The sequence below is a fragment of the Gadus morhua genome, chromosome 9 (assembly GCF_902167405.1).
Source record: "Gadus morhua chromosome 9, gadMor3.0, whole genome shotgun sequence".
Lineage (NCBI taxonomy): Eukaryota > Metazoa > Chordata > Actinopteri > Gadiformes > Gadidae > Gadus > Gadus morhua.
This window is the reverse complement of record NC_044056.1, coordinates 3236300-3262617: the sequence shown is the minus strand read 5'-3', so window position 1 is coordinate 3262617 and position 26318 is coordinate 3236300. Positions and strand designations below refer to the sequence as shown.

The 26318-nt window shown below is 42.7% G+C and overlaps 3 long non-coding RNA genes across 3 annotated transcripts; all 3 read left to right on the top strand.

Moving 5' to 3' along the window:
* Positions 1-3697: 3697 nt before the first annotated feature.
* Positions 3698-5983, top strand: LOC115551382 (uncharacterized). The gene is made up of 3 exons (XR_003978027.1): positions 3698-3738; positions 3846-3965; positions 5867-5983. It is a non-coding gene; the product is annotated as an uncharacterized LOC115551382 (long non-coding RNA).
* Positions 5984-11222: 5239 nt separating this feature from the next.
* LOC115551383 (uncharacterized) lies at positions 11223-14046 on the top strand. Its single transcript, XR_003978028.1, has 3 exons — positions 11223-11279; positions 12211-12384; positions 13475-14046. It is a non-coding gene; the product is annotated as an uncharacterized LOC115551383 (long non-coding RNA).
* A 3888-nt stretch (positions 14047-17934) lies between these two features.
* On the top strand, positions 17935-20389 carry LOC115551384 (uncharacterized). The gene is made up of 2 exons (XR_003978029.1): positions 17935-17975; positions 18851-20389. It is a non-coding gene; the product is annotated as an uncharacterized LOC115551384 (long non-coding RNA).
* Positions 20390-26318: the final 5929 nt, after the last annotated feature.

Genomic DNA, 26318 nt, shown 5'->3' with positions numbered 1-26318 from the left:
ATTCACATTGTGAATGCCACAAGATCTACCCTCACTAGTGAAAGTGTAGACAAACTTGTGTTACTGAAAGAAAACTTAATGAAGCAGCCTTTAAGAGGTACATTGTCTTCTGAGAGATACACTGCCTCTAATAATTAAGCACAGATTGTTATTTTATTTTATATGTTATACATATGTTATGTTATGTTATTTGACTTTACCCATCAGAAATATGGACCATGGGAAAGTGTATGTTCACCAAAGCAAGCCTTGATATTAATTAATTTAACTGTTATGTGGTAACACACCATGCATGTGAAAATACAACCTAATCTTTATTCTGGAGTTACCAAATTTGCCAGTTGGCAAGGGCATGCCTGTTGCAATAATACTTTATTTTATCTTTTGTGGGGGAAGTTGCTGTTTTGTTATTATTATATATACTTTGCACTTCAATAAATAAGGCATGCTGCATTTTCAGTTTTATAACTGATTGTCTCTTTTTGTTTGCAAGTTACGGATGGAGTCTTGAGATGATGTGGGCTACTTATTGTTTACTGTTTACATCATAGATTACACGGTTAAGGCGGTTGCAGCTAGCTCAGGGGAGAGACTGTATGACACTAGGTGGTACAACCTGAGACATGCACATTAAAAAAGAACTGCCTTCTGCTTTTTTGTGTTGGGGGCAATGTGCTCATGTTTGCGCACTCTCATCAGGATCCTATCTGGAGGACAGAATGCGGCGGAGTTTGGAAATGTTGCAGAGGTGATGGAAGTTGGTCTTGCAGAGGTGGTTGATATGGGATTTAAAAGTGAGATGGGGGGACATTTTTTCAACAAGATTTGTGACTGCTGATGAGAGAGGGATATTGGAGCCAGAAAAGGTGCTGCTGGTTATGGGTGATGATATGGTCTGGTGAGAGGTGCCGACCATCTCCTCCAGACATGCGGTGCGTTTTGACGGGGATGACTGTGATGTTGATGATGATGGTGGGGTGGGGTGGCAGCTGTGGCATTGACTCTGTGTCGTCGGCATAGCAGTGGAATGAAAATCCATGGCGGCTGATGACCTGACCGAGGGGGATGAGGTAGAGGATGAAGAGGATTGGGCCAAGGTCTGACCCCTGGAGGACACCGCAAGTGACTGTGTGTGGGTTTGATTTGGAGAAACCCAGGGAGATGCATTCTGTCCGGTTTGTGAGGTATGACTGGAACCAACTGAGGGGAATGCCAGTGAGTCCAGTGGTGAGGTGGTGGTGGTTTAGAAGAATGTCATGGTGACTGTGTCAAATGCAGCAGATAGGTCCAGGAGGATGAGGAGGGAGGATCACATCAGGAGGTCGTTTGTAACTTTTAAGAGTGCAGTTTCTGTGCTGTGGGTGGAGCGGAAACCGGACTGGAATTTTTCGTAGAGGTTGTTTAGTTTGAGGTGGTTTTGAAGGTGGATGGCAAGTGCTTTCTATAGTATTTTGGATATGAAGGGAGATTGGAGATGGGCCTTTAGTGTGATAGGACTTCTGGGTCAAGGGTGTGGTTTTTGAGCATTGGTCTGATTATGGCTTTCTTTAAAGCCTTTGGGCCTCTCCAGCTTATAGCTGTGTGTTTATTATGGGCTGTTTGGATGGGATGAATGATGAGGATTTATCTCGGCTTGGGTATTACTAAAGAAGTTCTAGTATTTGATTTCTAATGTTTAAATCCTTTGAAGCAGGGAAATTGGGAGGTAGTGAAGCAGCATTTCTAATTGACTGCTACCCTTTGATTTGAGTCAGTGGATGGCAGATTGATTCACCCTAGAATACAACAATAAGTCACCAACATTTATTTTCATTGGATGAGTTTAGTTCTCCACTCAAATTAAAACCTAATCTAGTGACACTTCTCTCCATTGCCGATATTTACAAGCCTAGAATTTCGTTTTATTCCAACTTTTAAGAACAAACGACTCAATCAACTAATCAAGCCTAGGTAACTTGATACGGCCATGCCCTGTGTGTGTGGGTGCAGTCTGAGCCTTCAGCGGCCTTAGTTGTCATAGCAAACCTCTGGTTCTTCCACCTCCACATCAATCTGATGTGGAGGCCGGCTGCCGGCAGCGGGCAGCGGCCAGGGCTCCTGCGGGAGACAATCGCGGGAAACAATCCCTTTCTCCTCCATGTTCATGTACTTCAGGGAGTGATAGCCAAAGTTCCTTTCCCCAAATTCCTTCTCAACCATGGCGGAGATAACCCCAACTACAGCCTTGTTGTGGAAATACCAGAGACGAGAGTCTGATGTGTTATGCGCCATAACACCAACAGCAGAACGGTTATCCAAATAACAAGGAAGTGTACAAGACTTGCTGGACAACAGTCCTGGAGCTCTATATCTAAATAATATCATATAATTCATAGATATCTCTTTCATATAATACATATTATCACGGCCAAAAGCAATGAATCACAAACGACTGCGTCACATTCTCTCTTACAATAGCGCCACCTTTGGATGCAGTACCACAAATGTGGGTTTATGGGTAGTGGGGTTTATTGGTAACCATACTAACCCAAATTTCAAGAGTTTTGGACTTACGGTAGAGGCTGCAGTATGACTTTTACAGAATTTGAGCAAAATCGTAATCAATTGATTAGGTCTGTATCTAGCCCTCTTGAACCTGCTTTCTACTTAATGCACACAACGTCACCAGCCATGCGGATGGTGATCCCTAGTGTCTCTGCTCCAACAGCAAGGGGAGCATTTCAACCGTTCGGAGCAGTCCAAACATTTGTGTTTATTCAGTAATGTGCCTCCACCCACAGCCATTGTGGAGGCAGTCTGGGAGGAGTATAAACTGGGAGGGGAGCTGGTCCAACTGGTTTGTTCACAACATCATTTCCTTGTTACGAGAGGGACGGTTAGGTGTGGCTCACTTTATTACAGCAGGACGAAGACTAAGGTACTGTAGTCCACTCTGATCCCTGATAGATCATAAATATGAATAACTTTGAATCGTATTAATATTTTGATTATGTAGAAGATTCCTGCTCTATAGGATGCTACGTGTTAGACTGTGGGCATTGGGGATCAAACCCAGAGTCTTCCAGCCTGGAGTCATGTGTCAGGTTGACGTTAATAATGACTTTTCCTTCTTTTGTCCTTGGGTGACTTTAAAGGTACTTAGAAAGTTGTTATTTTTGTAGTGAAGTATTATGATTATATTATTTAAACAGGAAGACGGACATCTCAGTTATTAAAGGTGTTTAAACGTCATCTTGTACTGGGTCTGGTTCTCTGTGGGCCTGCATTACAGATCTGGTTGTGATGTCATACCACACGAGGAAGTCCATATATGGTCCTGCCTTCAGAGCAGTTTAACCAGCACAGGGAGCAGTTGGTATGATATCCGCTCGATGAACTTGATCTTATTAGACACATTTAAAGCCCTTTGAGACCTTCTGTGTGGAATGATATATAGTTATTAAAGAGTAAATTAGACACTTCTGGGCAGTATCTCCACATCTTCCCCCTCCTTGAATATATTAATCTGTGTCTAGTTAAGACCTCTCGTCCAAAGAAACCGACGACAGCCCCCAGTGACCGGAAACACGCAGCTCATATAAAAGCAGAGAATAAACCAATGCTGAATGGCCATAGTAACAACATGTAGTTGTGTTTGTGTCCAGGTCTCCAGTCTACTATGGATGAGGAGGGAGAGGAGGGGGGTCCTACCTCTCAAACTCTGTCCGGGGAACATGGCCGCCGGAGCAAAGCTAAGAGGTAAGAAGAGGATCTCTCCGTCTGTGACTGTTGTCCATCTCAGAGCTCAGCAGTGATATCTCATGACTCCGTCATTAGTCTGAGTAAAAGCTGTGTGTGTGTTGAAGCCCAGAGCAGCAGCAGAGAGCAGACTCCCCTGGACCCAGCTGTGTCTCCATGAAGAGTAACTGGTCTATGGATCAACCTCCAGCCCAGTTTAAAGATGGAAATCAGTCTATTAAGAACAGGTGAGGATTGATCAGAGATTATTAAAATACAGCATCCATCAAACGTCCATAAATCCTGGTTCTTGTTTTTCTAGAAGAGTCCAGCAGGAGAGAGCAGACTCCCCTGGACCAAGCTGTGTCTAACCAAATAGAATCTCGGTCGCCTTAAATTCAAACATCATCGACTCTCCGTCGATGGTGAAAACAGGATAATAAAACAATGTGCATATTATCTGTAGATCAACAGAATCGACCACAGTGCGTTCTACTAGCCTAAATATCCCATAAGGGTTGTTTGGAGAGGGTCAGTGGGTTTCAGATCCACTCTCGGCCCGAGGCGACTCGGTTAGGGCAGAGCTTCAATATGAAGCAGAAAGTGGACGAGCCCCGGAGCGTCGGGCAGGGTCGTTTATAGACGACACAACTGAATCATTTATCTGTGTGTGTTGTGTTTTCTGTGGAGGTCTGCCATTTGTGTAGTTTTGTTATTTCTTATTTACTTAGTTAAGTTATTGATAAACGTCTGAGGCTCGGCAGCCCAATGGTGTAGTGCCTCTTTAAGAGAACAGTGTGCTGTGGGTCCATGTGACCGGTGTTCGCCCAATAAAAAGGTGGCGCAAGAGTTGTATTATTGGTACATAACTTTGACCCGGTGTGCAGCCACTTGATTTATTACTGTTCCGTTTTCTCGGTATTCTGCTTTTGTTTGTTTATTATTTTTCAACAAAGGGAAAGCAGAATACCGAGTCATATCCTTTGTACACCGGGTTACCCCTTCCGTAATGGGGCCCACTTGTGCCAATTCTGATGTTTGCCACTCAAAGCCTACCAAGCGTTAAAGGGGACCTATTATGCTTTTTCGACTTTTATGACCTATAAACGTTGTTATAATGATTGATAGTCATGTTTAACCATACTAAAGTGTCAAATAATGACGTACATGCATTTCGACGTATTCCCTGCTGACAGTCTGAGGTGGCTGTGCAGAGCGCTAAACACTCGGGACAACGATTGCGATTCACTTGTTCACATTTCCGGGAAACATCTACGTAGACGTACTCCTGCCGCACCCCCATATGCCTGGTCAAATCTGCCCGCACGCGCGCTCCAAGGAAGGTAACCAATCACAACGGAGTTGGGTTGGCAGGAGGGGGGCGAGGGGGCGGAGAAGGACGAAGCGGAGCGTTGACAGAGAAGGCTGAAAGCGCCCAGATGAGAGGAAGTTTCCCGAAAATCTACATCGTTTTTTGTGTATGGTTAAACATGACTAGCAATCATTATAACAACGTTTATAGGTCATAAAAGTTGAAAAGCATAATAGGTCCCCTTTAAACACAAAGGTAGACGGAGAAAACATACTCAAGCCTACGTTGGCTGATATATCGACATACTTTCACCTACTTTACACTTTGCATGCTTTTTTGTCTACCTTTTTAACCAAATAATGCCGGACCGATGACTTCTTTGGAATCAATTAGTTTGGAGCAGAGTAAATGTTCAGTAATTTAGGACTAGCGCTCTTTCTTATGGGCCGGTTCAATGTTGAGAAGCCCGGGGTTTGACCACTTGTTTTATTAGTCTTATATTCTGTTGAACCATATGATATAAAACAGAAACTACAGAGCCTTTAACCTTATTTCTATTGATAATTAGTGTTATTTCTAACACAATATAGCCTGTCACTCAAATATAAAACGTATCAGTCTGCATTTGTCCCTCCCGCCCCTAAAATAATGGATTAAGAAGCTCTTTGTTCCTTATGGACGGGAACACCAGAAATTGTCTGACCAAATCGAGTTTGGTCCAACAAGTGCATATCGATCAACCAATCAACCAACCGGCCAGAACCTGACCGTCGTAGATATTATAGAGACACAGCTTCTAGTAAACGCCCATAAATCTGGTTCTTGTTATTCTCGAAGGGTCCTGCAGAAGAAAGCAGAGATAGGAGACTCCCCTGGACCGAGCTGTGTCTCCATGAAGAGTGACCACTCAATGGAACAACCTCATAACTTTAAAGATGGAAATCAGTCTATTGAGAAGAGGTGAGGATTTGAAGAGGGACTGGTTGAGGCATTGGTGAGGGAGAGAGGGTGATGAGGGTTCATTCAGTGATGAAAGATCGGGGATGTGGTTGACATGGTGTGAATGAGAGGGAAACTCCTGGTTCTTGTTTTTCTTGAAGAGTCCAGCAGGAGAGAGCAGACTCCCCTAGACCCAGCTGTGTCTCCATGAAGAGTGACCGCTCTATGGAACAACCTCATAACTTTAAAGATGGAAATCACCAACCTTGTAAGAAAAGGTGAGGAAATATAAAATAAAGTATCACGTTAAACAACGTCCAATTAGCTGACCCTCATGAGAAAGTAGTTGCACACAACTACCCCTCCGCAAATCCTGGTGTTTGTTTTTCAGAAGGAGGCAGGAGAGAGAAGACTCCCCTGGACCCAGCTGTGTCTCCATGAAGAGTGACCACTCTATGGATCTACCTATAACGTTTAAAGATGGAAAACTAAAGTCTATTGAGAAGAGGTGAGGATTTTTCAGAGATCATCAAGATACAGCTTCTATCAAACGTCCATAAATCCTGGTGGTTGTTTTTCTAGAAGAGTCCAGCAAGGAGAGAGCAGACTCTTGTTAAGAGACTCTACTGGTACTGATGTTTACAAGTCAGGAAAAAAAGTGTGTGTGTGTGTGTGTGTGTGTGTGTGTGTGTGTGTGTGTGTGTGTGTGTGTGTGTGTGTGTGTGTGTGTGTGTGTGTGTGTGTGTGTGTGTGTGTGTGCGTGCGTGCATTCTCCACAGACACCGGGAGAGGTCAAAGGTTACCGGTCCTCAGTCTGTACAGCAGCATCAAACAGAGCTGATCAAGGTGTGTAAATGTCCATCAAGTCATTTGACTTTAGCTCTATATGAACATTAGAAAGCCTCTCTTGTGGTGCTTGTGGTACGTGAATCCAGGATAGATGCTTCTGATGTCCTCAGTAAGTTCAGAGTAAAGTTCTCCTTGATGTTCGTTCTGTTCCCGATGGCTGAGGAGAATGCACACGCTTTTCTAGACAAGGAGCTGAAGAAGCTCTGGAGGGTTCTTTTCCTACATTGCCCACAATGCTCAGAGAGTCAGCGGGAGGAGGAGGAGGTGGATGATAAGAAAGAAGAGCAGAGGAGGCGCGCCATAGAGGGAGTGCTAGACATCACAAAGCTCTGCCTGATGGAGATGAAGCAGGAGCTGGCCGACAGTCTGTGGGGCGGTAAGAGACTCATTTTGAAGACAGGAGACAATAATTTTGAAGTGCAGAAGAGACTCTTATCTTGAAAATAGAAAAGAAACTCAATTTTGTTTAAACTAAATGACATAATGTGATATTTCTACATTTCAATGCGGAGATAGCTTTCCTCTTGGGGGCAAAATGGTTTGATCCAGAAACATAGGTGTAGCAAGGACCATTCTACACTCCACCTAGGTGACTTTTATTGGGCTGATTCAAGACAAGGACGCAGGGTGGGGATGTTGAAGGCGGTTTGTAGTTAATGAACATGTCCTGTTGCTCCATGTTGTCATGCAGGAGAACTCGCTGAATGTGTGTGGTGATGGCTGGTTTATCTGGGCACACTTATTATTCAATGTGCAACAGGTGTGCAGCCTCATCCAGCCCAGAGTCCTGTCATCTACACACTCTCCCACAGTAGGGTTAAAGCGCGTTCCTGGTCCTGGTAATAGCGAGACGCCTCGTCAGTGATCCGAAAAAAAAAAAAAAAAAGAATCGGTCAAAACTACAACAGAACTTAGTAGGATCAGTTTCAAGTTTGCACACCTTTATTTCCTTGTAGCCTATCACCTACTATCCTTTTGCTTTTATTTATGAGAATCACAAACAGTATTGCCACTGTATGGAAGGCAACACTTGCCCTTATCTAGAGCTGGTTTACCAGTACACAATGTTTAAAATGGAGCAAAGTCGAGGCCAACAGACGGATATAACGTCAATCAAACTTAAAGTATGTGATATGATAGTTGATTATTTTATATTGAGTAAAACATTCCGCCATCTTAATGCGCATCACTAGTAAACAGTACGTCACCAACTGGCTAACTCTGTTATCAAAATCTGATCCCAGTTGACGAACGGAAGTAGAATCATCAGCACGTCATGAGGTGTCGTTCACCAGAACTTTCCGACGTCCAGATTTGTAGGGTGGGGGGGTCAGGTGAAATGGTTTGATTCAGATATGTAGCTTTGTTATGGGGTTGTCAGGTTAAATGGTTTGATCCACACATGTAGGGTTATTGTTGAGGTATCAGGTTAAATGGTTTGATCCAGATATGTAGGATTTTTGTTGGGGTATCAGGTTAAATGTTTTTTATCCAGATACATAGGGTTATTATGGGGTATCAGGTAAATAGTTTGATCTAGATATGCAGTGTACAACAGTTACCTTGAAAAAGTAATCAGATTACTGATTACTAGTTACTCCTTAAAATAGTAACTTAATTACTTTACTGATTACTTGATTTTAAAAGTAACTAAGTTAGATTACAAGTTACTTTATTGTTTACATTTAGCTGCGACAACACCCCCTGCTGCCTCAAAAAAAAAAATTACAACCAGTTTTGCCAATACTAACTTCCCCCCCCCTGTCAACAATTGCTTCCCCCCGTTAACAATTGTTCTCCCCCCCGGTTAACAACTGGTCTTCCAACCCGGTCAACAATTCTGCGCAGGAGGCTGGTAGGAGGAATTCGGGGGGGGGGGGGGGGGGGGGTGGCATTAGTACCTCTTGTATACAGGGCCCAGAATTTGGTGCTACGGCCCTGGGTGCACACACTGACACACGGCTTTCAACCGCTTACGCCATTAAACAAAATATTACCGCGCGATCACCGGAGGCAGCTCCATACACATATACATACACACACACACAGACGCACGCGCACGCAGGCATGCAAGCACGCACACAGCACCGCGCAATTAATTCTGCCGCTCATAACAACTGGTTGCGCGGACTCTGGAGAGTCAAGGTCGACACCTCTGATAGATTGAAGTCTTGGGAGACTTACGCTTCACACGCACACGCACTCTTACAGAAACAGACAGGTAGGCAGGCAGACAGACGGACAGAAACACAGATACACACCACTCCATCGCTCTCAACGCCAATCGGTGATCCGGTAAAAAAATAGTAACGCACAGTGACTTTGATGAGTAACTTTAATCTAATTACTGGTTTGGAAATAGTAACGCGTTAGATTACTCGTAACTGAAAAAAGTGGTCCGAAGCCAGTAACACGTTACTAAGGAACGCGTTACTGGCATCACTGTAGATATGTAGGGTTAGTGTGGGGTATCAATTAAATGGTTTGATTCAGATACGTAGGTTATTGTCTGCCTTTCAGGTTAAAGAATCTTAAACATCATATCGTAGATCAGAAGCAGAATAACTCAGTGGAAGAGATTCAACACTATCTTGTTATATCAGCATAGCAAGTCACTTTACACTGATTCACTATCATTATTACTATCATTAGATCAATCCTATTGCTGTGGAAATAACGAAATAGTCCTGAACATTTTGAATCTGTACCATGCAGTCCTGGTAATGACCAGCTTCTCCGAGCACAAGTAATGAAGCCACTAAATATCATGAAGATGATCATTTAAAGGAAATATTGACATGTTTCTACTGATGTCACCATCCACTAACTGATGTAGTCTATTGATTTCTCATTTAGGATCTGATGCTGTCGAGTGCCAACAGAAAATCAAGTCTCATTTGAAGAAGAAGTTCAAGTCTGTATTTGAGGGCATCGCCAAAGCAGGACAGCGAACAGATCTGAATGACTTCTACACAGAGATCTTCATCACAGCGAGAGGCAGTGGAGAGGTCAACAAGGAACATGAGGTCAGACTGATGGAAACAGCTTCCAGGAAACCAGCCAAGAAGGAAACACCAATCAGATGTGAGGACATCTTTAAACCCTTACCTGGACAAGATAAGCCAATCAGGACAATAATGACAACTGGAGTGGCTGGCATTGGTAAAACCGTCTTAACACACAAGTTCACTCTGGACTGGGCTGAAAGCAAAACCAACCACGACATACACTTCACATTTCTCCTCACTTTCAGAGAGCTGAATTTATTGAAAGGGATAGAGTTTAGCTTGGTGGGCCTCCTTCATCATTTCTTTAATGAGACCAAAGAAGCAGGAATCTGCAGATACGACCGGTTCCAAGTTGTCTTCATCTTGGATGGCCTGGATGAGTGTCGACTTCCTCTGGACTTCCAGAGAAACCCGATCTGGACTGATATCACAAAGTCCACCTCAGTGGATGTGCTGCTGACAAACCTCATCAGGGGCGTCCTGCTTCCCTCCGCTCACATCTGGATTACCACACGCCCTGCGGCAGCCAATCAGATCCCTGCTGAGTGTGTTGACATGGTGACAGAGGTGAGAGGGTTCACTGACCAACAGAAGGAGGATTACTTCAGGAAGAGATTCAAAAAGCTGGCCAGTCGAATAATCTCCCACGTCAAGAAATCACGAAGCCTCCACATCATGTGTCACATCCCAGTCTTCTGTTGGATCACTGCTACAGTTCTGGAGGACTTATTCAAAAAATCCCAGATAGGAGAAGAGATGCCCAACACGGTGACTCAGATGTACAGCCACTTCCTGAGGGTTCAGTCCATACAGGGGGACAGGAAGTATCATGGGAGAGCTGAAACAGATCCACACTGGAGTTCAGAGAACAGGGAGATCATTGTTTCCCTGGGAAAACTGGCTTTTAACCAGTTGGAAAAAGGCAACCTGATTTTCTATGAGGCAGACTTGGAAGAGCGTGACATCGATATCAGAGCAGCCTCAGAGTACTCAGGAGTGTTCACCCAGATCTTTAAAGAGGAGTGTGGGCTGTACCAGGACAAGGTGTTCTGCTTTGTCCATCTGAGCATCCAGGAGTTTCTGGCTGCCCTTCATGTCTTTCTGTCCTTCATCGACACTGGGGTAAATCTGCTCTCAAAAGGACAACCAACCCCCGGGGAAGATAATCTCCTCCACCTCTACCAGAGTGCTGTGGACAAGGCCTTACAGAGTGAGAACGGACACCTGGACTTGTTCCTCCGCTTCCTCCTGGGCCTCTCTCTGGAGATCCAACAGTACCTGACATCAGGGAGTCTCTCCGCAGAATCTCTCTCTCCAGCTCAGTGGTCAGCTCTGGTCTTCATTCTACTCACATCAGAAGAGGAGCTGGACGTGTTTGACCTGAAGAAATACGATGCTTCAGAGGAGGGTCTTCTGAGGCTGCTGCCAGTGGTCAAAGCCTCCAAAACATCTCTGTACGTTCAATAGCAATAATGTATTACAATATACACAACACAGTAGACCAAATAGTAGAATATAAAAGTTATGATAACATATAACACATCTCTGTAGCTAAAATAATAACATGTATCACAATACACAAAACGTTATATTGTGGTTGAAAAGTAAAACTCAAAAGCTCTATTTATCATGAAGTAATAAATAACTAAAGCTAATAATTAATAATTGTTTATTAATAGTTAAATACAACTGTATTAAAATATATATATATATACAGCTGTAAGTATAAATAAGCAATTGTTGATTTTTAGGATACATTAATTAATATACATTCATTATAAATAAAAGGCAAAACACTATTTTAACCTTGTCCAGTACGTTTGGTTATATGGACGCTGTTTGGTTTAACCAGTAGGATTGGTTGATATAGAGACTTCATGTGGGGGATGGATGAGAGGTCACGAGCGAGCGGGAAAAAGGAAAGAGAGGGAAGAGACAAAGGAGGAGTGTACTTTATTCTCTGTAGCGATCGCCCATTTAAATGATATGTAAACATTTACTTTTTAGTTGCTTGACGTTTAAGCGAGTACGAGAGAGAGTGTATTTGGGGATGGTGTTATTCGTGTTGCTGTTCGTGTTGGGGTATCCCTAATGGGATATAAATCATCAGAGTTGCGCATGTGGTCAGACCACAGCAAGGGGTCGCCGCACATGTACTACAATATAATACAATATATACACAATACTACATTCAAAAGTTATATTCATATACAAAACCAATTTCAAAGACTACCAAACAAATATTCAATATTATTCATTTTACAGCTAATATTTAATAAAGATAAGGATCTAATGTAATGAATAGTATGTATTAGTGAAATAATAAAACATCTCTATGTGATTTTAATCACAGATCCTAGCATGTGGTGTTTATTTTGTGTTAAGGTTGAATGCCTGTGATCTGTCAGAGACATGCTGTGAAGCTCTGGCCTCAGTTCTCAGCTCCAACTCCTCTAGTCTGAGAGAGCTGGACCTGAGTATCAACTCTCTGAATGATTCAGGAGTGAAGATGCTCTCTGCTGGACTAGGAAGTCCACACTGTACACTGGAAACTCTCAGGTCAGTTTTACTCAAAGGTCAAACCGTTACAGCATAAGTTCCACATCAGAGGACATTGAACAGATTTACCTCCAGAAAGTTAACAAGTATATACATAAGTAAAACATGTCCTCAAGACACATTTTCTACTGGTGGCACTGGTGCCACAAACTTTTTCATTTGGTGGCAACCTAACAAATGTGCTCGCACCCCTTTATTAGACGTGAAAATGTCCTTGGTCACGTACGATCCATCTGTGTCCATTCTTATGAACAAATTCATTCATTTTAAATAAGTTATTGTTTTGATTGCATATGGGTTATTTTTCTGTTTTTACCGCCAGTGCCTCGACATCTCTTTCCTCACCCACCAACTCTTCATCCTCCTCCTCCTTAATCAAATACCTACTAATAATTACTGGCTGCTGATTGGATAATATACTCCAATTAGGATTTATTTTCCTCCCTGGGTCATCCAGAATAGTGCATAGCTTCACATGCTCTTGAATAGCGCTAGCGCTCCGGTGATTTTTTTTTAAGCTATGCACAAAGTACAAACACTGTTTTAGTTTTCTGATCGAAGCAGTGTGTCTTCATGGGAACTTTAGTGGGTCGTGTTTCCCAATAGAGCGATCACAACGGCGCCGCAGTACAGCCACGCTTTAACTCGGCACTGAACTAAACCTTGGCAGTCTGCGTGCATCGCAGCGCCATTACCACTCATCTTATCAAACACAAGACCTCATCTCATTCTATTAGTGTAACCATGACAGTAAAAGGTGTACGTTGGATTCAATTTGTTAATGCTGGTTTAAGGTGTATGTTTTATTACATTCCTATTCTACTCATAACCATGTAGTCACAACCATGTAGTCAGGGTGGACTTTAGAGTTCTTTAGTAAAGTTTAATAACAGATTCTTCTTAGAACTGGGTCTTTTTAGGGACATTTTCAGGAGTTTTGTTGAATCTTTAGTTATCTGACCTCCGTTTAAGTCATCTTTTGAAGATACACTGCATTAAGATTAAGTTAAACTAATAAAACGTTTTATAACAAACTTCTAATTAAACTTATGTCACAGTTCCTAACATGTTCTGTTTATTGTGTGTGAAGGCTGAATCACTGTGAGCTGTCAGAGACATGCTGTGAAGCTCTGGCCTCAGTTCTCAGCTCCAATTCCTCTAGTCTGAGAGTGCTGGACCTGAGTGACAATGATCTGCAGGATTCAGGAGTGAAGCTGCTCTCTGCTGGACTGGGGAGTCCACACTGTACACTGGAAACGCTCAGGTCTGTTCTATTCAATTGTCAAACAGTTACAGCACAAGTTATATAACTCAGTTTATGACTCAGTACCTGTGATGACTACCTTAATGACTTTGGTTTCATTGGAAATGTTAAACCGTGTTGTTTAGGTGGATTTCAACTTTTCTGCAACTTTTCAATTAGACACATAAACATGAACTAAAAATACAATAATAGTGCCCCCCCACCATCCCCCGTACACGGTACGGTGATAGTTTAGAGCAGGGTGAAGTACAGGGGGTCTTGGGAGGGTCTGAGATCCCTAGTTGGACACCTCACACCCCCTGAAATCCTCAACAGCAACATTCTGGAGGGTCTCTTGAAAGATATAAAAATAACTTGCAATTGTCACATGTATGTGTTTTTAAAGCTTACTTTGTTCAGTATTACCGTATTGGTCCGAATATAGCCTTTTTCCCCTCGAAATAGGTCCGAAAAAGTCGGGTCGTCTTATATTCGGGGTCTAGTATTCAGAGCGCAGTTTCTCTTCTTCGCCTCTCCATTTAAATGTCAATACACATTCGCGGCCGCAGGTGGCGCCAGGAATTGGTTCCGGGAAGAAGTAGTCCAGCGTCCTTAACAACCAGCCCGTTACCGGTGTTTAAAGACGGGCATTTAGAGACAAGTGGCTCAAAAGTGGGTCAGGTCAATCAACAACAGCGGAGGAGCTTTGATGCCAATTTTTAAATAATGGTCGTCAATAAGGCAGAGTCAAGTAACAACTGCCAAGCTGCCAAGAAGTTCGGGGTCACGGAGTGTAACGTAAGAAGATGGCGAGCACCAAAACAACGTCTCAAAGATGCCAACAGTCAGCGCAAATCCTACCGTGGTCCTCAAAGTGGTCGTTTCAGTGAGGTTGACCGGAGAGTTTTTGAATACGTCAGAGAAAACGCGCTTTGGGAGGAGCCGCTGGAAGCGGAGCAGCTGGGGAGCGATGACAGCGAGAGCGAACACAGCGGGGGAGGAGAAATTTGGCGAATTTTAGTTAAGTTTAGTTAAATATGTGGCCTGTATTTTCTCTGTTATTTAAAAATATTCACAATGTTGCTTGATTGTTGCTTGATATTCATTTTGAATCATACTGTACATATTTTGCCTTGAAAGTGCCGTGGCCTTTACTGGCATTATTATTGTCATTAACATAACAAGTGTTTAATTCACTGTGTTTTTAATATTGTTATTAATAAAAAAAAAAGAAGTTATTTGTTCTGCAAATGTGGTCTGCAAATCTTTTTTTCTAAATGTTTGTGTTGAAAAACGGGGGTCGTCTTATAATCAGGGTCATCTTATATTCGGACCAATACGGTAGTTTTTTTTGTATTTTGTTCTTTTTCCATCAAATTCTGTAAAATTCATACTGCAGCCTATCCCGTAAGTCGAAAACTCTTGTGGTACTGCACCCAAAGGTGGCTCTATTGTAGAGAATCCTGAATTAGTCTTATGTCTCCTCACCAGATTGACCTGGACTCAAAATTCTTTCATAATATTAATCTCTAGAATAATATGAATCTATAAAACCCTGTGAAAAAATAATTGAAAAAAAAGTTTACTTTTCCCACAATTTCATATTAAAGCCAAAAATGATAAAAAGATTAACATGCATTAACATACAAAAATAATCAAAAATTCACCAAAATCGCCACATCAAATCTTTAGACCAAGCCTCACTAAAATCAACAAACAGAATTTGTTTTATTTAGTTCCATTTGAGAAATATTGGCCAATAAAGTTGTAGCAGTTAGCCCATTTTTCTTATATGACCATTTTGTTATTGTATTAAAAAACATACGACTATTATTAGGTGGATACCAATACCCCCCACTAACCATAAACCCAAATTGTGGTACTGCATCCAAAGGTGATGCTATTTAGAAAATAAATAAACTAGCCTTATTTATCCTTACTAGCTTGACCTGGACTCAAAATTCTTTCATCATATTAATCTCTAAAATCAGATGCATCTTTTGCACTCTGGTCTTCTGCTCTAAAAATGTTTACTTTTCCCACAATTTCATAGAAAAGCCAAACGTCTCAACCCATTTTGCCATTTTGCAAAATTGTCATTATATGACAATTTTGTTATTGTATAACTACCGTACGGCTATCATTAGGTGGATACCAGTGCAAATTTTCAGATCTGTACTATTTTAAGAAAGCCCTTAATTCTCTTGTGAAATGTGTGCTTGGAGTTTTCTTGATGTTGTGTGCTAATCAATCGACATTTTCACCATGTGAATGAGGCTTCATGCAGTTCAGGAATGTCAGTGGCTTAACGGGATTATGCTGTGCTGATCAGAGCATTATGATCAAGCTAAACATGACATTCTGTCATTGCCACTTATTTAAGAAGCACATCATTGAATAGCACCTGAAAGTCATCAGGCAATCAACATTCCGCCTAATTAGTTTTGAGGAATCGGACTGCCAAGACTGAGAATTAACTCTGTCATATTTATATTTCTTCCGTTAGTGTTCTTGACCACAAATGTTTAATTTCCCCAGAATTTCAAAGATTTTTCAGGTATATGCTTTGAAGAAAGACCTTAATTCACTTGAGAACTGTGTGCTTGACGTTTTCTGGATGTTGTGTGCTTATCAATAGACATTTTGACCATGTGATTGAGGCTGCAGTTCAGGTTTATAAGTGGAACATCTTCCTTAAATATGACAATTATATGTTATATTTATATATCTTCCATTAGTGTGTTCTTGACTTTTAATTTTGATCGGACCCCGTTAATCACCGCTTGCAGTTATATTTATTATTCTAATTGCTAAACAATAGTTCACGTTCGCGTTCTCAATTTGAATAGGACACAGAATAACATTGTTATATTGTGTAACCAGGCTGTAGAGACCAACTCATAAAAGCACTATTTGTTCTGAAATAATAAATAAGGAAAGCCAAGGATTAATAATAGTTAATTAATGGTTAAATACAGCTGTATTTCAACATCTAGCTGTAAGCAGTGGTGTAGTGGTGCCTGGAGAAGTGGGGATACTCTTAATGTTTTAAAGCGCCCTGTGTTATAAACAGTGACATGTAAGACAACTCCTGCATATTTAGTTCACCAAGAAATGGACCAGTAGGGTTTGCACATTGTCACTTAGCTTCTGCAGCTTGGCCAGTAAGTAACGTGAGAGGGGTGACACTTATCTTAATGTATTTGAAGTTTCACATGAATACATTTTTAATTCTAATAGATGGGACTGAGCTGTTGTGAGCAATGCTTCATACAATAGGTCTGAACATCACTGACAGGCTTTTATGAGTCACTTTAACCGTTTGATTTGTCTTCTGACATTAAATTGTCGTCACCTTTTTGGGCCATCACCAGTTTGCTCCCTTGATAATCCTACTTTCGATCTTATTCGTGTGGATTCCCTGATTTACTATATAATCTAGATGGCAGTACAATCTAACCGAGTAATAGGTAAAGGTGATACCTCAATCATGTGAAATATAAAGAGGCCGAAAGTCCTGTCTTCTGAGTGGAGCTCGCTCCACAGTGGAATAGACTAGGGCTTGGGGTGCTACAAAACTGATATATTATGTTGCCGTTGAATACCTGCTTGCTTCCGGTAAGGCCTTCTTCCACGGCTGGCGCTGTTGCAAATGGTCCCTTATCCAAATGGGGTGTGGTATAGAACACCTAACATTTTGTGGCTGAGAAGTTTTCTCCCATGTCCTTTCAGCGGGGAGGAAGTGCTTTGTGAAACGCACTTCTACGTTCCAAAAAAAAGAAGCCACTTGAGTTTGGAGTCGGTGTTCAAGAAGTGGTTGGCAGACTGGCCAAACATAGGATTTTACACCTGTGTGTGTGTGTGTGTGTGTGTGTGTGTGTGTGTGTGTGTGTGTGTGTGTGTGTGTGTGTGTGTGTGTGTGTGTGTGTGTGTGTGTGTGCATAGCTTGTCTGGCTGCATGGTCACACAGGAAGGCTGTGCTTCTCTGGCCTCAGCTCTGAGCTCCAACCCCTCCCATCTGAGAGAGCTGGACCTGAGCTACAATCACCCAGGTGATTCAGGAGTTGCGCTGCTCTCTGCTGGACTGGAGGATCCAAGCTGGAGACTGGAAACTCTCAGGTATGGAGAGGACAGATCACCAATCAGGGTGAAAGTCTTCTACAAGGATTCAAGCCGCGGCTAGAGAGAGTGGTTTGAAAAGGCAGTTGTAACTCATGTTGTGTAGAAAGTGATGAGACAGCAAATGATGAAGGTCAATGTTTCAACATGCTGCTCTCACTTTGTTCCCCCCCCCCCCCCAGTGTGGAGCATGGTGGAGTGTGGAGGATGAAACCAGCTCTAAAGAAGTGTGAGTGTCTGTTTAAATTCGAATCATCACCACACACACTTACTATTGAGATGGAAAGTCCATCGACACAGCAGGAGGTGACATCCGGTCATTCAGTTGTGAACTTGTGCATACATACGTATGTCTAGCTTTGTTTCCCTGTGTTTATGTATGTCTAGTATGTTTGTGTAGGTTTATGTACGTATGTGTACATGTCTATGTATGTATAGTATGCATGTGTACTTGTGTATACTTTTGTATTTGTATGTATAGCTATGTTTCCGTGTGTTAATGTCTAGTATGTTTGTGTAGGATTGTGTACGTATGTGTAGTTATATTTGTATGAACCAGTTCTATGGTACCAACACTTAATTTCCAGCCTGTATTTGAGCTCAGCTGGTTCAGTCTGTTATTTACACAGACGGATTACAATGGATGTGTTTTGGAACCTTTCAAAGTCTAATCTCTTGAAAAGTATGTAGACCTTAGCTTAGATATTCAGAGGAGCAATCAGCTCATCACGTTGAACGTTTTAATGTATAATATGTGTATTTAGTGTTAATATTGCGGGGGTAGATTCAGTTTATATTTTTCTAGGCTTCAATGTTTAAACTTGGACAGCCACTCACACACACATGGGATTAACATTTAAATTTGACTCAAATGATCTTCAAGACAATATGCCGTACTATTTCTAAAGCTATGGCACAATAGTCCACTATTGTAGCCATGTATCGTCTGATATTATTTAGTCTTTCTATGTTAATGTTTGTAGAGTAGATGAATGGGAAACAGGAAGTAGACGAATGCAAGACAACAGCACTAGTGGTGATGGTGATGATGATGTTGATGATGAAGAACGGTTCAGCAGCTCACCATGTTTTTTTCTCCATCAGATGCCTGTGAACTCACACTGGACCCAAACACAGCCAATGGAGACCTCTATCTGTCTAAGGACAACAGAGAGGTGGGGCTGGTTGAAGAGGACCAAGAAGTGGAGATTCCTGATCACCCAGAGAGATTTGTCTCCCAGCCCCAGGTGTTGTGTAGAGAGGGTCTGACTGGCCGCTGTTACTGGGAGGTAGAGTGGGATGGACATGTTTCTATAGGAGTGACATACAGAGGAATCACAAGGAGAGGAGGAAATTATGACAGCATGCTTGGAGGGAACAACAGGTCCTGGAGTCTTTCTTGTCGTCAGGTGTATCGTCCTAATGATCATTATGATAGTGATAATGATGAATATTATTCTGATTATGATGATGATGATGATGATGATGATGAGGAGGAGGGATGTTATTACACTGCCCGGTACAACTGTGTAGATAGACTAATGCTTTTCCCCCCCGATGATTCTGCCAGAGTGGGAGTTTATCTGGACCGGCCTGCTGGTACTCTGTCCTTCTACAGTGTGTCCACAGTTGTAGGACAGACAGACACACTGAGACGCATCCACACCTTCCAGTCCACATTCACCCAGGAGGACCTGGGTTTGGGATAGGGGATGATGATTATGAGGATAGGGGTTGTTCAGTGTCTCTGTGTAAGTTATAGTCTCTCACTCTCTCTCTTCGAGTCTGATGACAAACATATATACACGGCCACATATATTAACACACACACACACACACACACGCATATATTAACACAAACACGCATATATCAACCCACACACGTGCACATATATTTACCCAGAAGTGCTCACACACACACATATTTAAAGACACACACACAAGCATATATAAACACACACGCAGTCACGCAGGCACACACAAACACACAAGCATATATAAACGCTGAAATATACACACAGACACACGCATGCAAATGCGCGCATATAAACACATCCATAGATAAACGTACCCGCGCACACGTGCACACACCGCACATGCATTATCAGACATACACGCACGCACAAAAACACGCATATATGAACACACACACATTTGATCTTGATAATAAAACCATGAAAGGAAGAGACTTTTAAGATATTCCATAAGGTTAACTAAGAAGGTTTTACAGACTATATTTCTAATGTCAAATGTATTTTAAATAATGATTGACGGCTAATCTATGCATGTTTATGCTACTCGATTTTGAGAGAGGTTAATACTGCAGGGATCTGAAAGCAGTTTATATTTTGATAAGCCTAACCTGGAACCTGATTTAATATTATATTCATAATGCAAACGGTCTGAGAAAAGCCATTGATCATGTTGTGACAACTTTAAACTGAGTATTGATTCCTTGTGTTCTGTTGGGAACAACACAGCAGCAGAACATGTTCAGTTATAAAAGATGTGTGCACACCTGTTTATGAATAGTGAAATGAAATGTCTGCTGCTTCTATTGTTTGAGTGCTTGTGTTTATTGTATACATGTAAGGGACTGTTCTTCTATTGTACTGGTTAATAAAGCATAATGGTGATAAACAACTCAGTCGATCCACTAAATGTTCTTGTATGTTCAGCAGACGATCAGTTTACACATTAAGGTTGGGGGTTCACTAAAGAAAAATCATAAAAAGCAATTTGGTGTAGGCTTCGTCTACACCAACATTAATAATCAGGATACCAGCAAGTGCATTTCCACATCAGACCAAACGCCCGGTGAAGGACGGAATAAGGAGAGAACTGAAGCGATCCGACAGGAAACAGACCCCAGCTACTGGCGTCTCTCCAGAGATGAGCCTTGCAGGCTGGTTGATACACCACCACCCCCGTGGCGTCTAACAGGACCCCTGAGCATCCATGTTGAAACACAGAGGTCTGTGTCTGAGGCGGTGGTGCTAAGCCGAAGAAGGAACCTCCTTCTCTGGGTGCGTGTGTGAGAGGGTCCATGCAGGCCACCGTACCACAGAATCAGACGAGGACTAATTTCATGAAGATCATCAGTCACACCACGAGTTTACCCTTTGTGTTTGTAACTCTAGGGCGAGGCATGACGATAAAGAAGGATTAATTATTAGGATATTTAACTACCTGCATGCACTGTCGTCTGCGGCCACTAGAGTGTTCAGTGAGCCCCTGAATCCTTTGTGGCACACGGAACACAGCGACCACGCCCACGGTTGCTTTTCCCTCACTTTCTCTCTCTCTCTCCCTCTCCCTCTCCCTCTGTCTGTCCGTCTGTCTGTAGTGGAGTACTGAGGGCCTAAGTCCCTCCCCTTCTGGTGCTAGTGCTAGTGGAGTACTTAGGGCCTGAGTCCCCTTCTGGTTCTAGGGCTAGTGGAGTACTGAGGGCCTGAGTCCCCTTCTGGTTCTAGTGCTAGTGGAGTACTGAGGGCCTGAGTCCCTCCCCTTCTGGTTCTAGTGAGTACTGAGGGCCTAAGTCCCTCCCCTTCTGGTTCTAGTGCTAGTGGAGTACTGAGGGCCTGAGTCCCCTTCTGGTTCTAGGGCTAGTGGAGTACTGAGGGCCTGAGTCCCCTTCTGGTTCTAGGGCTAGTGGTGGAGTGCTGACCACGGGGTACTGGGGGCCTGAGGCCCTCCCCTTCTGTTGGACCCCGTGGGACCCTCGGTCAGAAAAGAGGGACAAACTATCTTTGATCCCGTTTGAATTGTGCCGTGGCTTGAATGAATGATTGAATTTGAAATACAAATGTTCAATTCAAGAAAGTCACTGTTTGTTGTATAACAGTGATGCAACATTTAGCTTTGTGTGAAACGGCTCAATGAAATCCATCTCTGCTGTGTCGCACAACATGCGTCTCCAACATGGCCGTAACGTTGGCACATTTCATATCTTTGTTCCAGAACGAAGTGTAAGTGTTAAGAGAGGTGACACAGGCATAATATAACTTTTTTCTGTAACCCGAACCCTTCAAACATTTTCAAGACGTTACCCGCCTACTGAGTGTTAGCCCAACAGTCTTACCACTGAACCACCAAGGTCATGAATAGACATCCTTGAAGTAATACTTGGCAATAAGTGAAATGTCCAGTTAGGTTTAGCCTCATTGAAGTCACTGACTACTTTAATAGCTTCACTCTTCCAGGTAATCAATATAAGCTTATTTGATGTTATACTTGACTTTACAAGGTTAGGGGTCTGACTTGTTGATTATTTATGAAAATAGACATTTTGAAATGAAAGCTGAATTTTGAATAGTTTATTTTGCTTATTATATAAAACTGAGGGGTATTCGATCAACCAAGCTAAAGGCAAAGCCGGGCTTATTTCGCTTAGCCTCGCTGCTTTAACCTAGAGTTGCGTTCCATCAAAGTGACTTAAGGGAATCTTCGCTAAGTAACCATGGCAATTTATTAGACCAAACTAATGTGGGGCCTCTACGAATAGTCAAATCTCCCAACCTTTATGCCTGCTTTCCTTAACCTTTGTGGAAAACGTCATCGGGTCAAAGAGAGATGAAAAGGTGCTTCCTTTCGAACATAGGAAAAGACAGCACTGTTTAAAATGAATTTGACTCTTCCTAACCGACGTCATTGCGCCAAGGCGGGTATTGCCGACATCTTGCGTCTCTAGTGTGAACATTGACTAAGACAAGCGCTCTTTGATCCATGCGTTCTTGTGGTATTGATTTCAATCAGAATATCGCCAACAGTGAGAATCACTTAGGACAGACTTGGCCAACGGGAATATTTTAGGCCACTTGAATTCCAATTCACATATGAAAAAAAAGAGGCCAAACTTATGTTGATGTTGAAATTAACTGCCCCCAGTAGTGTTTTTTAGATGTGAAGTTGTCATTTTCTTTTCTTATGTTGTATTTTATGTGCTTACTAACCAGCAATAAATGAATTCATTGATATTCAAATAATTATGTTTCTGGAATTGGTATCCATTATTATCAATTGTATTTTCTTCTCTTCTATTCTTCCTCTTTACCCCGTCTCTCATGCGTCTTCGCGTAGAGTCGGAAAACGTTGTCGGTGCCATGTTGCTTTAAATATTGGCGCCGTAAAGGATTATGGGATACCACTATCTCCTTTCCCTTCGCAAAGGAAGCTCAGGAGTAACCTATGGTTAAAGGGTTAAAGGAAGCATGGAGGCTCCTTTCCTAAGCATTTTTAGAATCCGAACCACCTTTCCTCCAAGCAGTTCCGGGTCATCTCCATAGGAAAGGAAATTTCCTATGCAAAAAATAGATTTCGTAGAGGCCCCTGGATATGTAGAAAGCAGCTAGCCTCTAGCCACATAAACGGGGCTCCCCACAGACAAACGCCCGATATATAACGATCATATTTCCAATCGATTTATAATTTTAACGTATATAACGTAACCGTTTAAACTTTGTACGTGCTAGGCTTCAAGCCGTGTACATGCTAGGCTGCTAACCATGTCCATGCTATGCTACTAGCCCTGTCCATGCTAGGCTAATAGCCCTGTCCATGCTAGGCTCTTAGCCCTGTCCATGCTAGGCTGTATCCATGTGCGTGCTAGGCTACTTGCCATATTGATGCTGGGCTGCTAGCACTGACCATACTAGGTTGCTAGCCATGTCCATGCTAATCCTAGCCATGTGCTTGCTAGGCTGCTAGCCATGTCTATGCTAGGCTGCTATTGCGATTCAGCTCCCATGCATATCCACAGAGCGTCTGTGGAGGCCCAGCCCCCTGGTCCCCGACGTCCATACTTCCTGCTGCCGTGGTGAATGAAGGCCCCTCCCCCTTAAGTCCCCTTCAAATGATCAGGGCAAAAGAGTCCCCAGGGCCCATTCACAGAGCTGGCATAGCAGGTAAGCACAGGTGGGGTGTCAGCTCGAAGAGTAACACCGGGTCTTAGGTTTGAACACGTATTTACACATAATTACACATAATTGCAATATGTTCTTGTTTCAATGCACAGTTTTGGTTAATACTTGCACTATACTGTATCAGTTATGTTTCTGCTGTTTCACATGTGCATGACACTGACACTGTTCTCTTACCAGGCCGGGCCCCTTGGAGGGAGCCTTCACTGGACTCCACTTGACCCTGGCTGACTGTTACGAGACTCCCGGTTTCCTCAGAGTCTGAAGTGGAGTCTGTGGTAGAAATAAATGATTATATTCTATGGTAAACCATGATTATTATTAGGCCTATATATCTAATGGTAGAAAACATTTAAGGCGTCTCTGGATTCTGATCCAGGGCTTGACACGGTGCCAGGGAGTCCGGGGACAGAGCGTAAGTTGGAACCCCCTCAGGAGCAGGAAGCTACGGGGGTCAATGCGTGCTGACCTCAGCCTGTTGTTCCCGATTATCTCGTTGACCATTTGGTCAGAGGAATTTATGATTGATTGTGGGCGGACACCTCAAAACAAGAAACTGCCATGTGTGTGTGAATAAAGAGGACGCTGTGGACAAGCAGTGCTTTGCACACCATTCGGCCTTGTCGTTGCCCTTTTTGAACTATAGTCTTTTTTGTCAATACTTGCTCCGGACCCCTCGATTTCTTTTCCTCTCTCTTAAATGAGTCGAAGTGTTATCTCGGTTATATACCTCGGTTTAATTCCACGACAAGTCCACCTCAGCTCCGCCTGCTGCCTGGGCTCCACCACCCTCTTCCACCTCACCACTAGATGGGGCAACCTCAGGGCTCTCCCCCTCCCCCCTAATCAGAGTATATCTGTCCAGCCTGGTGTCTTTAATTGTTTGTGCACCCTCTTCTACATTTTGGGCAATCTCTGAAGAGATGGTTTGAGGGGGTTTGGAGTCGACTTCCGGATCGAGGGTTTCAGGACGAGGAGCGGAGTTTGAATCAGCGCGCGGCTTGTTGGCGAGCTTTGTTTATTGCATCGGACAGGTTTGGGGCTGCTACGGATTCCGTATCACAACAAAACTTTGGGACTGAATCTATCAAGGCTTCCCCGCGAGGGGATAGTTTTGGGATGGCTTCGGGAGGTGGCCAAGGGGGAAAGGGAAACAGAAAGAAGGATGAGGGCAATAAAAGGGACAGGTCTGATGAATCAAATAGTGAGGGGGGACAGTGATCCAGGGCGTCAGTTTGTTTTTAGAAGTGGTGGGGACAATAACCATAAGCTTGAGTGTGGTCTGAAAAGTGCTGGGTACCCTTATGTAAGCTATTCACCCATTCAACGCTGCATTACAATATGCTGTGCAGTGTATTGTCAGGGGTTGAAATTATTCGAATACTGGTTCGGAAAATTAGTATTTGAAGCTTAAAACAGTATTCCGAGTTTCGTTATTTTTTTATTTATTTTTTTCACGTACGTGACTTTACCAGAGCGAGGGAGGCAAACTATAAGCGTCAGCGACACCAAGCAGAGAAGCGAGAGAGGTGGAGGAAGAATAGATATCTTGTTTCCCTTTACTTTATAACACAACATTAGCGGGATCTCTGGAGGAAAAGTAATACTTAAAACCTTAGCTTAGTTGTTTGTTTACGTTCGCTGTACAGCACCGCGCCAATCAACTGTGGCTGGCTTGCTGCAGAGAGTGAGCGTCTTGGGAATACGCGGTCAATATAATGGATATAATATGGACACATAAGACAATCAATATTCGGTATTTGTTATGGATTTATTGTACAAATTCCCTGAAAATCGGTTCCAGGGAGTATATAAGGATTATTAACGTTGTTTTTGATGGTGTTTTTTTCTGGAACGAGTATCGAATATTTGCTCGTAAAAACCAACGAGTATTCGAAGCCTGAAAAATGGCATTCGGGCCAGCCCTATGAAGATCCTATTCGAACAATAAAAGTTGAAAACCACAGTTTGTGTTTTGGCTTGTTTTGCAAAACGACGTTGGAAACACCAGGGTATTGGCTCGGGATATGTAGGCCTAATACTAATACACACAGGACAAAGAACAGTGTTGGCAATTTAACACTTCTTGACATCAACAAAGTTTACCAGACAAACAATGCCAGACTGTAAAGGGGGTACGAAATGAAACGAGGTACTGAGCATCAGCCTTTTGAAGACGAGCAAGGGCTGCTGGTAGCATATGTTATGCTGTATTAAAAAAAGAAGAAAAATACAAGCACCCAGAGGAGAATTGCATCTGCCAAATCCTGACCACCAGTAAACACTTGCGAAGGACCAATGTAGACTCGTTATAACATAATAAGAAAATTGTCCGCAAATAAAATCCCCATCCAGTTTAGGATAATCATACAGGTTATGCGAGAACATATGTCAGGATAGGCCTACCATGCTCCAAGTCGTCACATATATATATGCATACTAGCTGGAACACCAACCAGAATCAGATCACAATCGCTTAGGACCGTGGGTAACCTTTGGCCAGGTCATCACGATTCACGAGCAAACAGAACCAGCAGCAAAGTTTACGTTAACCAATTTCTTACCTTATGTGGCCCTCCACATGCAGGCTAGATGACGTATCCATATCGATATCCAGTGTAACAAACATGCTTTTTATAGGAAGCAAAAGGACC